Source organism: Martes martes, assembly GCF_963455335.1.
Source record: "Martes martes genome assembly, chromosome: 4".
In the NCBI taxonomy this organism is placed as follows: Eukaryota; Metazoa; Chordata; class Mammalia; order Carnivora; family Mustelidae; genus Martes; species Martes martes.
Window position 1 is genome coordinate 168,235,461 of NC_137891.1, and position 15,100 is coordinate 168,250,560.

At 42.6% G+C, this 15,100-nt stretch overlaps 1 protein-coding gene across 1 annotated transcript in view; it reads right to left on the reverse strand.

Moving 5' to 3' along the window:
- The window catches only part of ZCCHC17 (zinc finger CCHC-type containing 17), a 54,645-nt gene that overhangs the window by 2,292 nt on the left and 37,253 nt on the right, over window positions 1-15,100 (reverse strand). The gene's annotated exons all lie outside the window — the stretch shown is intronic.

Genomic DNA, 15,100 nt, shown 5'->3' on the forward strand with positions numbered 1-15,100 from the left:
GGGTTTGCACGCAGACTGGATGACTGGAAATCTCCTGAGCTTCCCTCGTAAGCACATGACCGGCCCCTCCCTCTACAGAGCAGTGGCAGGCCTCACGGTACAGTGGTCAGCGCCAACGATTTTGGAATAAGACAGAATAAAGTTCAAATTCCAGCTGCCACTTAATGGCTGTGTAACTTGGAACAGAGACTTAACTTTTTTGAACCTCAGTTTTCCTTTCAGTAAACTGCAAATAATAAATACTTAGCTCAAAGGATGCTATGAGGATTAAACAAGATAAATACCAATTACCAGGCACTAAGTGCCTGATACACAGCAGGCACTCTGCCGCAGCTACAAGTTTATTCTGTCATTTCAGAGAACTCCTAGAATGTTCTGACAGTCTAGCCACGTATCCACAGCAAATGAGTCAAAGTGTTGAGAGTAGATTACCCTAACCAGAATTCTTTCCTGAAGTCTCCAGTGGAGTAGAGAGAGGGGACCAAAGTTTCCCAGACCCCCATTACCAAGCAGTAGGAACCACAGCTAGGGGCAGTTGAGAACTGGCAAATCACTCATTTGGCTTATGGTGCTGCACCTTCCGGATGACAAGATCATGGAAGCCCATCACGGGATACAAGGACTGGGGAGCCTCACCAGATCCTTCCCCTGAGGTAGGACAGGGTCCTGGGAAAGTGAAGCACACATGGAGTGTGGCACCCCTCCCCTGCAAGCCCGGCCTGCCCTGGATAAATAAATGAGGAAGGACAGTAGGAATACTTTTTTACATCCAAAGAGCACTTTTCAAGCTTTCTGCATCCTTTATCTTATAATAAGAATCTAGTAAGGCCAAAAATTCAGGAATTATTATTCCCATTCTACAGATAAGAAAACTATAACTCAGAGAAGTAAAGTGAAGTGACCACTCAGGTGATAAGGACATTGTGCTTTCTAACTCAGAGTCTGGCATTATTTCACTTTCCTCCCTCTCAAAAATACAGGCTGTAAGAAGTCAGGCTGGGGCGCCTGGGTGGCTCAGTGGGTTAAAGCCTCTGCCTTCAGCTCAGGTCATGATCCCAGGGTCCTGGGATCGAGCCCTCCATCCGGCTCTCTGCTCAGCAGGGAGCCTGCTTCCTCCCCTCTCTCTGCCTACCTCTCTGCCTACTTGTGATCTCTGTCTGTCAAATAAAAAAAAAATATATATATATATATATATCTTAAAAAAAAAAAAAAAGAAGAAGAAGAATTCACAGGCTGTAAGGTGGACTCCCGCTAGAATACGGAGAGGGCTGAGGGGTAGTCAGTGTTCTAGACCTCAATCTCTGAACAAAGAAAATCTAGTCGTCCTCCAGCAGGTGGCGTCGATCACTTCAGCGGTTGGGCGGGAGAAGATGGAGTACCAGAAGTGACACTGGCTTCTGGTCCCTTGACTTCATTCAAGGGGGAAGTGGAACAGAAGATAAAGGGTAAAAAAATGACCCTGGCCATAAGCCACTGTCAGCCAGGCCAGGAGGGGACATGGGAAAGAAGCCACTGCTCAGAACTGTTCTCCAGGAAAAGCCAATGTCTGGTGACAGCAGCTGTCCCACCCATTTTCTCTCATTCTGCAACAGGTCAGCAGCAGCCCAGCACGAGAAAAACAAACAAAAACTGAGAAAGGGGAATAACAGCAAACATTTATAAAGTACCTAATTTTCCAGATGCTAAACTGGGCACTTTGCACACACCTCCTCTAACCTTCACAACAAATCCATTCAGTGGACATAATAATCCCTATATTTTCAGGAAAGAAAATGGTAAATTCAGAGAGGCTGACAGACAAGGTGACTTGCCCACGTGGTACAACCGGGATCTGACTGAGGATGGGTCCCAAAGTGGATGTTCTTTTCGCCCTGTCTGCATTATGGGCAGCACTAACTTAGTGCCTCCCAACCAAAAGGCTCTGATTTGGGCCCAAAATCAACCAAGCAAGCATTTATTCTTTATCTGTTCTTAAGAATTACTTCTGATATGTACATTGGGGAGGGTATGTGCTATGGTGAGTGCTGTGAAGTGTGTAAACCTGACGATTCACAGACCTGTACCCCTGGGGCAAATAATACATTATATGTTAATAAAAATAATTTTAAAAAAAGAATTACTCTTGAGAAGTGATTGATTCTCAAACTGAGAAGTTCACTGGGGTAAACTTTTGGGAAGTAAGATAGAGTGCAATTCCTGGATAGAATTTACCTGTAATTCAGCAGTTAGTTTACCATAGCTTGGAAAAGATAAGACCAGAAGAAAAAGGCTTATCAATCAACTCACAAATATGTATTTAATTTTACTACCTACAAAGCACTTTGGAGAGCACGAGTTGCATAAAGTGTTGCTTAGGAGATAAGGAGAACACGCCAATTTTTAATAGAATTCAGAGTACCTACTAACCCACTGAGTAGTGGAGCCTGGCCCCTTTCCTCCAAACCTGAGTCAACCTCATCAAACCAGGGAAAGAATAACTCCTTGTAACTATATAGTACATTCATTCAACAAATACTTACTGAGTACCTTTTAAGAGCCAGGAATATCTGTTAATTAATCTCTCTTAAAATAGTTGAGTGAGGTCAGAAATCAGGGATAATGAGCCTTCTAGAAACAAATTATCTAATCAAAGATAAAAACTAATTAAGATACTAGCGAGTTCATGGCAGTAAGGTAAGAAAAGTATAAAAACCATGCCATTGAAACACAAGGGGAAAAAGCCATCATGTCTGAGGAATCTGAGGTTGGTTTCATGGAAGATACGCAGGTGTCACGCTTCTGAAGCATGAATATGGTCTTGGCTGGTGGAATGGTGGCGGTAGTGCTGACGGAAGAAGGAAGTGGGGGAAGGAAGTGGGGGCCTTCCAGCTAGGTGGAAGACAGAAAGAGGCAAACACTTGAAATACCTTTCAAAGAGCGACAAGCCACCACAGGCGACAAACCACATCCTGCGTAGCTATTTACTATGCACCAGATCCATCCCTTCTCTTGTACTCAAAGCCCTGGATCTGAGGATCATCCCCCCTCTCCTGTATCATCTCCCCCTCCTTCACCGACTCATCCCCCCCAATAAACAAATATGCGGTAATAGTTCCCATTGAAAAAAACCTCCTGAACAACCTTAACCACACTGTCACCCCATCGCTACTGAAACGGTTCTTGTCCAAGTTACCAATGACCTCCACAGGGCCAAATCCGTGGTTCTCATTTACTTGATTAATCAGTCGTACCTCGACAGTCCATCTGCCTTAGAACACACTCCTCCCTAACTTCCACCACATTTTCTTACTTCTCTGCTAACTTCCCGGGTGGTTCCGTTTCAGTCTCCTTTGCTAGTCTGTCCCCACCTCCAGTTGGAGTCCTAACTCTAAAAGGTGGGACACGCTGGGGCTCAACTCCTCAAAGCCCTGCCCTCTCCCTGTATTTACTCTTCAGGTGACCTCAGATATTTACTTAAATACCATCTGTATGTACTGACTCCTAAATTACGTGGGCCTCTCCTCTGAACTCCAAACTACACATCCAGCTGCCTCCCCTGGGTAGGTGCACGTGGATATGACAGGCCCCCTACCCCCTCCCACCTCCGCTCCCCTCCGGTCTTCATAGGTAGCACCTCAAACTAAAGACCAAATGCTCCCCACAGCCCTACTTACTTCTGCATCCCTTCTCCTCGCAACGCAAATCTTCCAGTTTACTCAGTCCAAAAACTTTGTGGAGTTATCCTCAACTGTTCCCTTTCCTACCTTACATCCAATCCCTCAACAAATTCTGTCAGCTTTGTCTTGAAAACGATCCCCACTTCAACGCCCTCCTCGCTACCTCCAGCACACCATCTCTTACTGGAATTATTAATATTGTCTGCCAACTAGCCTGCTGCTTCCACCTTGCCTTCTGACTGCCCAGTTTCCACACAGAAGCCAGACTCATTCTCCTAAAAGGGAAGCCAGATCACATCGTCCCCCTGGTCAGACTTCTAACGATATCCATTTCCCCCTAACAGGACAGCTGCAATCCTCATATTCTCCGAGAAGGCCCTCCATGATCCAGTTTCCCCTAACTTCCTCTCCTCTCCCTCGCTTCACTCCACCTACTCCGACCTCCTTACTGTTACTGAAAGATACCACGCTCATTCCCAACATCTGGCTATTACCCTTGGTGAAATACTCTCTTTCCACTTATCAGAGGAGCTTGCTTCCTCTCTTTCTCCAAACATCCAGCCAATGACACTCTGAGAAAGGACTGCCCTCACCACTCTATCTACGATGGTGAGCAGCCTCTCCCTACTACCCCCATTCCAGCACTCCCTATCTTTCATCATCAAATTAATTTTTCTCCATAGCACTTTTCACTACTTGGCATATTAGTCTTATTTTATATTTGTTTACCAGTTCATTGTGATCCCTGTTAGAGTGTAAGTGCCATGAAGGTAGGGACTCTACCTGTTTTGTTCACTACTGTACCTGCAGTGACTAGAACAGAGCTTGGCACATAGACGCTTTTAACAAAGGAGGTTAAAGAACAGTTGTGTGTGGGAAGGAACTAGTCAGAGATGGTGCTGGGATTGTGAAGAATCTTCAAGGAACTCAGACTTTATTGCATAGAATGGGAATCACGCAAGGCTTTTGAGCAGACCACCCTGGACAACCCTGTGTTCTATCAGAACGGGCCCAGGATTGGCAACCTCTCTATCTCAAATAGGCCTGAAGAAGTTCTCCGGACAAGAGGAAAAAGCCAGTACTGCAGCCAAGGGATTACATTCCTTGATCTGTTCTTTTATATACAGTAGAGCAGAGAGTGAATACAGTAGCCACATCAGAAGAAGAAAATTATATTCTGGATCAAGTACAGCTAAATTTCACTATAATTATAGGCAGCCTGATCCTCAGTGCACATGCTTTCTTAGAGCACTGATTCAGAAAAATCCGTGATGGCATATGATAAGTGAAAGAAAGAAGCCAGCAAAGTATAGGCCATAGATTCATGGAGAGATCATCCAGGGCTTCACTACAAAAATCTCTATTTGTGTTTTGCCGACCACTTCATAGCCCATTTCCACTTTCAACACATAGTTTTCTCTTGTTCTAATTATGCCCCAAAAAATGACTTACAATTTTCAGACACTTGGACAAAAATTGTCACGGTACTTAATGGGTATATAGGACCAAACCAATGTATACTCGGTATGTGGACAACATGTGCATTCACTACGTGTATGTTTGATTAAAAAAGGTGGGGGCCTCAGGGCTACAAGGATCCCATGCTCCTACCCCTGTTCCCTTCATTATTACCTTCCAGCAGTAACAGGACTCAGTCTCTGTTACTCTCCCAACTGACGGCAGGTCTCACTGAGTGAAGGAACTAAGGAGCTACAGATGGCAGAGCTTATGGATGCTGCCTATTCAAAGGTAGCTGGCAATGCAGTGCTAGGCATTATGTGGAACAGGTGACATCCTTTCTTTATCTGGGGCCATTTCCTGGTTTCCCAACATGCCTAGTACCTTCTCCTTTACCTTAGATATTCTCTTCACCAGACTGCAAAAAAAAAAGTGGGACAACGAAGCAGTCTAGTAAAGAAGCAGAGGTGAAAACTCAATAGCCCATTTCTGACTTTCTGGTTCCAGTTCTGAGTGGCCCAACCACACTTGATTTCCTGCTGCTGGATTTCTATGTGATCCAATAAAACCCTTGGAGTGGGTGTCTGTCCTCTGCTCCCAGAAACACCCTGGGTGCTCATCTTTCTCCTTATGCTTTTAGTTGCTTGAGTGTAGGTGTTGTATACAATCTTTAATTCATGTGACTTGCCCATCACATAGGCTTCCACACACTGGGCACGCTTGCTACCCACTAATTTATTCGGCAACATGGACTGCTGAAGGCATTTCCCTTCAGATGAACCTACTCAGTTCCACAGGTGGTTCCCAGAGCCAACCAGTGCTGGAACAGGTGTCTGAATCTCCCACTCTCACAAACCCAAAACATGCATTTCCAGTAGGAGTTTCCTCTGGTAAGGAAAGTCAATCTCCTATTGGAATCAAAGATTTAAAGGGTAGGGGTCCCTGTCTGGCTCAGTCAGAGGAGCATGTACCTCTTGATCTCAGAGTCATGAGTTTGAGCCCAACATTGGTCTTAGAGATTACTTAAGGAAATTTTAAAAATTATTAAATAAAAAAAGATTTAGAGGGTAAAAGGAAACAGGAGGCCTAGAATCTTGATTTATGGTTGTGAACAGAAACAGATCCATAGGGGAAAAAAAGAAATAGATCAACAGATAATATCAAACAGTTGCTAAGGGTAGCTGACAACAGAGTAAAACTGAACCTTGTGAGTCCTGATAAGTCAAGCACCTACCAGTGCACAACAGACATGCTGAAGTACTCAATACACATCTGTTGAGTAAATAACTGGGGCACTGTGAGCTAATGGCTGACGTGCAGTAGAGAAAAAAGAACACAGGGCTAGCAATCTGAAGGCCTGGGTTCTCATTTTGACTCTATCTCTGGTAGTTGTGTAGCTTCGGGTGAGACATTCCTCTCCATTTTCCTAATATGTAAAATGGAAGAGTAACACTTAGTCTGGCTACTTCATAGGGGTGTATAAGGATAAAACGAAATAAAAAACATGATGATATTTTACAAACAATCAGCACTAAACAAATACAAGGCATCAACGATCATGAAGGGATTAACAATGAGGTGAACAGACAATGATGCTAGATGAGACCCTGGTAGAAATGGGGGGGGCAGAGGGGAACAAGGGGGAACTTTTAAACATTTCAACTCCCTAGATCACTTTTTAATCGAAGACAACTCATGAGTTAGAAGTTCAAATACACAAAGGCACTTTATATAATAATAATAATAAATAATAAGGTATGACGATTATTACTGCATGGTTCATCAGACCATTCCTCTACTAAGTGAAGAGTGATGGGGGGTAAGATAACAGGTTGACTAAGCAGCTCATATAAGAGCCTCATACCTAGTAGATCCTTAATAATTGTTTTGGTGAAATGAAATACATATTTCAGAGCAGCTTTAGAAACAAAGCAATAACTCATTGTACCATATGTATTAAACAGTGCAAACCAACTTAACCAAAGACCCACAGAAGTGAAATATCCACAGAACCGCTTTAGGAATCTGACATATATTGTTTACTCACTAAAAGGCTGAAAGAGAAAGAACAATCCTTGGAACATATAAATAGAATAGCTGTTAAATACCCAGCTCTATTAAAAAGTCAAATCACCTGTTTGCAGACATGATCTTAAATGCAGAAAATCCTAAAGATTCCATAAAACAACTGTTAAAACTGCTAAGTGAATTCAGCAAAGTTGCAGGATACAAAATCAACACCCCAAAATCAGTTGCATTTCTATACATTAACTATATATATACACACATACATTTGTATATATACATATATTTGTGTGTGTGTGTGTGTATTTCTTTCTATACATTAACAATGTGCAATCCAAACAGGAAATAAAGAGAACAATTCAGTGACAATAGCATTAAAAAAGAATAAACTTAACCAAGGAGGCAAAAAGACTTGTACACAGAACACTGCAAAACGCTGCTGAAAGAAATTAAGAATAACGCAAATAAATAGAAAAATATCCACGTTCGTGGACTGGGAGACTTAATATGGTTAATATCCCAATACCATACAAAGCAATCTACAGATCTGATGCAATCCTATCAAAATCCCAATAATATTTTTTGCAAAAATCAAAAAAATCCATCCTAAACTTCATCTGGAATCTCAAGGGTCCACAAACAGTCAAAATAATCTTGAAAAAGAAGAACAAAGTTAGGGGACTGACCTTTCCCAATTCCAAAACTTCCTACAAAGTTAGAGTAATCAAAATAGTGTGGCAGAGCATACAGAGAGATGTACCTACCAATGGAATAGAGTAGTCAGCCAGAACTAAAACCTTACGTATATGGTTAAATGATTTTTAACAATGATGCTAAAACCAGTCAGTATGGAAAGGACAGTTCTTTTGAAAAACTGGTGCTGGGAAAACTGGAAAGATCCACATGCCCAAAAAAAAAAAAAAAAGTTGGAGTCACACCATATATGAAAAAACCCCTTAAAATGGATCAAAGACCTAAATACAGAAGTTAAAACTATAAAATTCTTAGAAGAAAACAGAGGGGGGAAGCTTCATGACAGGATTTAACAATGGTTTCTTGAGTATGACACCAAAATTATGTGAAACAAAAGGAAAAAGTTGATAAGTTGGACTTCAACAAGATTAAAAAAAATTTTTTTTAAGATTTTATTTATTTACTTGAGAGAGGAGAGAGAGAGTGAGAGAGCATGAGAGGGGAGAGGGTCAGAGGGAGAAGGAGACTCCCCGCCGAGCAGGGAGCCCGATGCGGGACTCGATCCCAGGACTCCAGGATTATGACCTGAGCCGAAGGCAGTCGCTTAACCAACTGAGCCACCCAGGTGCCCCAAGATTAAAATTTTTGTGCATCAAAACACATAATTACAGGGATGCCTGGGTGGCTCAGTGGGTTAAAGCCTCTGCCTTTGGCTCAGGTTGTGATCCCAGGTCCTGGGATGGAGCCCCACACTGGGCTCTCTGCTCAGCAGGGAGTCTGCTTCCCTTCCTCTCTCTCTCTCTGCCTGCCTCTCTGCCTACTTGTGATCTCTGTCAAATAAATAAAATCTTAAAAAAAAAAAAAAAACACATTATTATAAGAATGTACTTCACACCACCGTGAAAAGCCATACACTTAAAAGTGGCTAATATGGTAAGTTTTAGGTGTGTTTTTTAAAAATATAAATCTGGGGGCACCTGGGTGGCTCAGTGGGTTAAAGCCTCTGCTTTCGGCTCAGGTCACGATCTCAGGGTCCTGGGATCGAGCCCCACATTGGGCTCTCTGCTCAGCAGGGAGACTGCTTCCCCCTCTCTCTCTTCCTGCCTCTCTGCCTACTTGTGATCTCTCTCTGTCAAATAAATAAAATCTTAAAAGAAAAAAAAATAAAATAATAAAAAACAAAAATGTAAATCTGGGGGCAGCTGGGTGGCTCAGATGGTTAAGTGTCTGCCTTTGGCTCAGGTCATGACCCTGGGGTCCTGGGATCGAGTCCCACATTGGGCTCCCTGTTCAGCGGGGAGCCTGCTTCTCCCTCTGCCTCTCTCTCTCTCTGTCTCTCACGAATAAATAAATAAAATCTAAAAATAAAATTAAAAATAAAAATGTAAATCTGGAATAAAAACGGGACACTATCAACAGAGTAAGGCAATTCACAGAACGGAAGAAAATAGTTGCAGGAAGTCACACATCTAATTGAGAATTGGTATCTAGAATATATAATGAACTACTTGAATCTAGTGTCTACTTACCCAGTCTCTGATCACAAAGCCCGTTTTTAAGCACCAGCCACTCGTAGCTGACACGTGCCAGGCTGTGCTGTATGCCACCATGGTGCTCAGATTTTCACATGCATCACCTCATCCTAACAACCTTATGAAGTAGATGCTTATTACTCCCATTTTACAAACAGGGAAACAGATTCAGAGAAGTTAGTAATTACACTAAGTTCCACAGTAAGGAGGTGGCTGAGATCAGAACCCAGGCAATGTGTCTCACGGCCTGGGTTCTGAAGTGCCACTCTCCACTGCCTCCCCTAACCCCTCCACATCCACCTGACGTGATACTAGATCACACTGCAAATAAGCACTACAAGACTGTGTGGCAAACATGGAAAGATGCTCATGACAAGGTAAAAAGGGAGGAAACAAAACGGTATATATATCTTTACCGTATCTAGGTAAAATGTGCATCTGAAAACAGTTGGTAGAAAAAACGTGCCCCAACAGTATAGACCCTGGTAAAGTAGTGAGGTTATGGGTTGCCTCTCTTTTGTTGTACATTTCAATAATGAGGTTATAAATAGTCGAAACGTCTCTTTTCCCTCTTTAAATCAGTCCTCAGACCTCTATGAAAAAGGCTCTAGAACAACAGCATGAAAAATAAAGGTATGTCTAAGCCCTGTGTTCAAAAATAAGCAATCCTGCCAGCAGTATGGGTCTGGGGTTGTTGCCTCTGTGGGGGAGCTGAGCTAAGTCTGGCAATGCTGAAGGTTTGCCTCTGGAAGGCAGTGCCTGAAGTAGGTAGGGTTTATAAATTTCTATTTCTTTGGTTCACAGGAGAATAGTATCAAACTAAAATAATATCCCCACTGCTCAAAATCGGTGTTTTCCAAGTGCCATTCCTATAATATTGCCAGTTTTTAAAATTTTTTTTTTAAGATTTTATTTATTTATTTGACCGACAGAGATCACAAGTAGGCAGAGAGGCAGGCAGAGAGAGAGAGGAGGAAGCAGGCTCCCCGCGGAGCAGAGAGCCCGATGCGGGACTCGATCCCTGGACCCTGAGATCATGACCTGAGCCGAAGGCAGAGGCTTAACCCACTGAGCCATCCAGGCGCCCCTTAAATTTTTTTTAAAAGATTTTATTTATTTATTAGACAGAAATCACAAGTAGGCAGACAGGCAGGCAGAGAGAGAGAGTGGAGGAACCAGGCTCCCCGATAAGCAGAGAGCCTGATGCAGGGCTCGATCCCAGGACCCTGAGATCATGACCTGAGCCAAAGGCAGAGGCTTTAACCCACTAAGCCACCCAGGCACCCCATTGCCACAGTTTTTACCCCATGTGTTTACAAACTGCTAATTTTTTACTTAAAACAATTTTTTTTAAGATTTATGAATTTGTTTTGAGGGAGAGAGAGAAAGAGACCACGCATGGGGGTGGGGGCGGATAGGTAGAGAGAGAATCTCGATCTCTACTGAGTGAGGAGCCCAACTCATGGCTCAATCCCACAACCCTGAGACAATGACCTGAGCTGAAATCAAGACTTGGACGCTTAACTGACCAAGCCACCCAGGTACCCCTTAAATTTTTTTTTTTTTTAATTTGACAGAGAGAGAGATCACAAGTAGGCAGAGAGGCAGGCGGGGGGGGAGGGGGGTGCAGGGAGTAGACTCCCTGCTGAGCAGAGAGCCCTATGCGGGGCTCGATCCCAGGACCCTGAGATCACAACCTGAGCCTAGGGCAGAGGCTTATCCCACTGAGCCACCCAGGCGCCCCACCCCTTAAAATTGTTCTTAAAATTTGATTTATTTCCACTTTAAGCAAAAACAAAAAAGCTTTACTAAAAGGGAAACTTTATAACAACAACTATAAATAGAAAGCCTGAATCCCATGCTTTAAGTGGAAGGTAACTATAAAAATAAATATATTAAAAAAAAAAAAAACAATGCTTTGGCTAAATATAATTTACTGCCTACTAAAAGCAGAAGCTGGTAGGTTTAGACAGTTTGTTTTCACAGGAGGCAGTTTGGATTTTATTTTAAGTACTGTGGAAAATCACTGAAGGATTTTATATAGGAAGACATGTGGTGTGACTGGATATCTTAACAACGCTCGCTTGGAAATTTTTTTTAAAATGAGAAAGACATAGAACTGAACAACTGAACAACACCATCACCTACTTTTACCTAAATGACAATTAGCAAACACTACTCCCTAATGGAACCCTGTGCACTACTGGTAGGAATGATGCAGTCACTATGAAACACAGTCCAGTGGTTCCTCAAAAAAAGAAAACAAAATTAAAAGTCAGAACAGAATTACCACATAATCCTGAAACTCCAATTCCTGGTATATACCCAAAGGAACTGAGAGCAGGTCTTGAAGAAATATTTGACACCACTATGTTCATAGCAACATTATTCACAAGAGCCAAAAGGTGGGAGCAACCCAACGGCCAACAACAAATGAATGGATAAGCAAACTGTAGTGTGTACACATAATGAAATACTATTTAGTCTTAAAAGGGAAGGAAAATGACCCATGCTATATATCCTCAGGATAGTTTACTAAGTCAAATAAGCCAGTCATAAAAAAACAAATACTGGGATGCCTGGTAGCTCAGTTGGTTAAGTGTCTGCCTTCAGCTTGGGTCATGATCCCAGGGTCCTGGGATCAAATCCGCATCCGGCTCCTTGCTCAGTGGGGAGCCTGCTTCTCCCTCTGCCTGCTGCTCCCCCTGCTTGTGCTCTACCTCTCTGACAAATAAGTAAAATCTTAAAAAAAAAAAAAAAAGAAGAAGACAAATACTGTGTTATTCCACTTATAGGAGATACCTAGGTAGTCTAAATCATAGAGACAGAAAGTCATGTGGAATTGTCTAAAATTTCTGGATGTAAGAGACTCCATTTTGAAGCTCTATTTTCCTTTCCAAATTGATGGACTCTTGAACGGGGACAGAAGCAGCAATTGCTGTATAAGCAGCCGCTCGTAACACTCCAACAGACCAGCTGGTATTTGATCATGTGAGGACAGGGAAGGTAATTATTACATACCAATGACAGTTCTACTTGATAGCACTGATAAAATAATCAAGAAGACAGGCATGAGAAGTGGCTCAGCTGGTCAGCACCAAACTAGCAGGGTCTGTTCTTCTCTTCTTCAGCTATATCGTGTAATTACGTCTTTCCTTCTCTCTCAGAAAAACCCTTGGCTTTCTGTAAATGAGTGACACAAATCTGTGATCTAGTAATTGCAATTCTGAGACCCCAAATAAAGGCCTGTGTTCTTTTTCATGTTCACCTCCTTTTCTCACTTGATGGTAGAATGGTGGTTCCCAGGTGCCAGGGAGAAAGAATTAGGAGTCAGTGTTTAATGGGCACAGTTTGTTTTGCAAAACGAAGAGTTCTGGAGGTGGACGGTGGTTATGACCACACAACAATGTGAATTTACTTAATGCCAAAGAACTGCACAGGTAAAAACAGTTACGGGTGCCTGGGTGGTGCAGTCAGTTCAGTGCCAACTCTCAGTTTCCGTTCAGGTCGTGATCTCAGAGTCGTGATATTAAGCCCCATGTGGGGCTCTGCGCTGCGATTCTCTCTCTCAGCCCCTCCCACCCATGCTCTCTCTCTAAGATAAGTAAATAAATCTTTTTAAAAAAATGGTTAAGATGGTGGATGCCTGGGTGGCTCAGTCGGTTAAGTATTGACTCGATTTTGGCTCAGGTCACAATCGCAGGGTGGTGAGATCAAGCCTCTGCATAGAGCTCCTAGCTCAGCAGGGAGTCTGCTTGAGATTTTTCTTCCTCTGCCCCTCCCACACATGCACACATGTGCACGTGCTCTCTCTCTAAAATAAAATAAATAAATCTTTAAAAATAAGAATGGGTGGGCACCTGGGTGGCTCAGTGGGTTAAGCATTTGCCTTCGGCTCAGGTCATGATCTCAGTGTCCTGGGATCGAGCCCTGCATCAGGCTCTCTGCTTAGCAGGGAGTCTGCTTCCTCCTCTCTCTCTGCCTGCCTCTCTGCCTACTTGTGATCTCTCTCTCTCTCTGTGAGAGAAAGAAAGAAACAAAGAAAAAACAAAGAAAGAAATAAAGAAAGAAAGAAAGAAAGATGGGGGGCACCTGGCAGGCTCTATTGGAAGAGCACATAACTCTTGATCCTGGGGCCGTGAGTTTGAGCCCCATGTTGGGTATAGAGATTACTTCAATAAATAAAACTTAGAAAATTTTTAAGTGGTTAAGATGGTAAAATTTATGTTATGGATATTTTACCACAATTTAAAGAAAACAACAGTAACACCAAATACAAAGTCTATAGATTTTGGCTTGAGCAACTCAGAGAATGGTGATCTATTCACTGAGATAGGGCAAAATGTGGAAGGAGCAGCTTTGGATAGAAAAATTAAAGAGCTGCGGGGTGTGTTAAGCCTGATGCAAACTTGACAATTAGATGAAGATGTCAAGTAGGCAGATGGAGTTCTAAATCTGAAGTGCCAAAGAAAGTCAGGGATGGAATTACAGATCTGGATAAAAATAATGATACAAATACTTAATCTGGGTATTATTACCATGTAAGTAGTATTCAAAACCATAGGACGGGATGAGATGACCCAGAGAGGAGGTGGTCAGAGAACAGAAGGGAGTAACAAGACAGCCTTGGAGTACCCCAACATTCAGAGTTAAAGCAGAGAGCAAAAAAGTCATAATACTGAAGAGAATCAAGCAGTGAGATAAAGATGCTTTAAAAAAAAAAAAAAATCAGATGCCTAGACCCAACTCCTGGGAACTTGGAACTAAGAGGTGAAAGACACATAAAATGTCCCTCGGCTAGTTCAACAGTCTGTGAGTGAGAGACAGGAGAGAGTGCAGCACGCGGTAGAAGGAACGGGAAGGAAAAGAAAAGAACACTTAGACGGCGCCACTAACAGGACTCGGTGACTGAACAGATATGGGAGGGAAAGGAGAAGAAAACAAATGACATGCTGGTTTCCTTCCAGCAGGTTATTACTGTCATTAAAATAAGTAATACGAGATAGAAGGATAGAAACAAGTAATACAAGATAGAAGGATGGTGTTGTTTTTACAGTGGGTGGGTGTGGGGGTGTGTGTGTAGGGAGGAGGGCTGAAGAAGACAGAACGGTAGTCATGACAGCCAACATTAATTAAGGACTTAACTTGTCAGTGTTTTCTATGTATCTTGGGGAGCTGGGCATGCCCTCACAAGGAACACTGTCATCAAAAACCACAACAATTCTCCTTTGAAAATTAAGGAGGGCCCAAAGTTACACAGGTGGTCTATAACACAGAGGGCCTCAAACCTGGGTCTGATGGACTCTAAGCCAAAGTCTGAGGTACCTGTGGGATACTAGTTAGGGATGTGGGAGTCATCAAGGCAGTTAAAGTCTTACGAGGGATGTGATCACCAGGGAGAGAATATACAGATCAAGAAACTATTATTCATATACTTAGCTAGTTCTTACAATGGTACAAAGAGCCTTTTCCTCCCCTATAAAATGAAGTAATGCTTAATTTGTAGGGAATGCCCACTGACGACAAGGACCTGATCATAGTTTTTTAATTCCTAGGGTTGCACTACCTGGAACAAAAAGACCACTCAACAAAAGATTGCTGAAGCTTTTAAAAAACAAAATGAAACAAAAACCCAATAGCTGGACACAATTAGAAAGATAATACACAATATGAGAACAACTATTTCCTGACCAAACTACAGCACAGTTTTTTTCCGGGCGGCATGCAACAAATGCC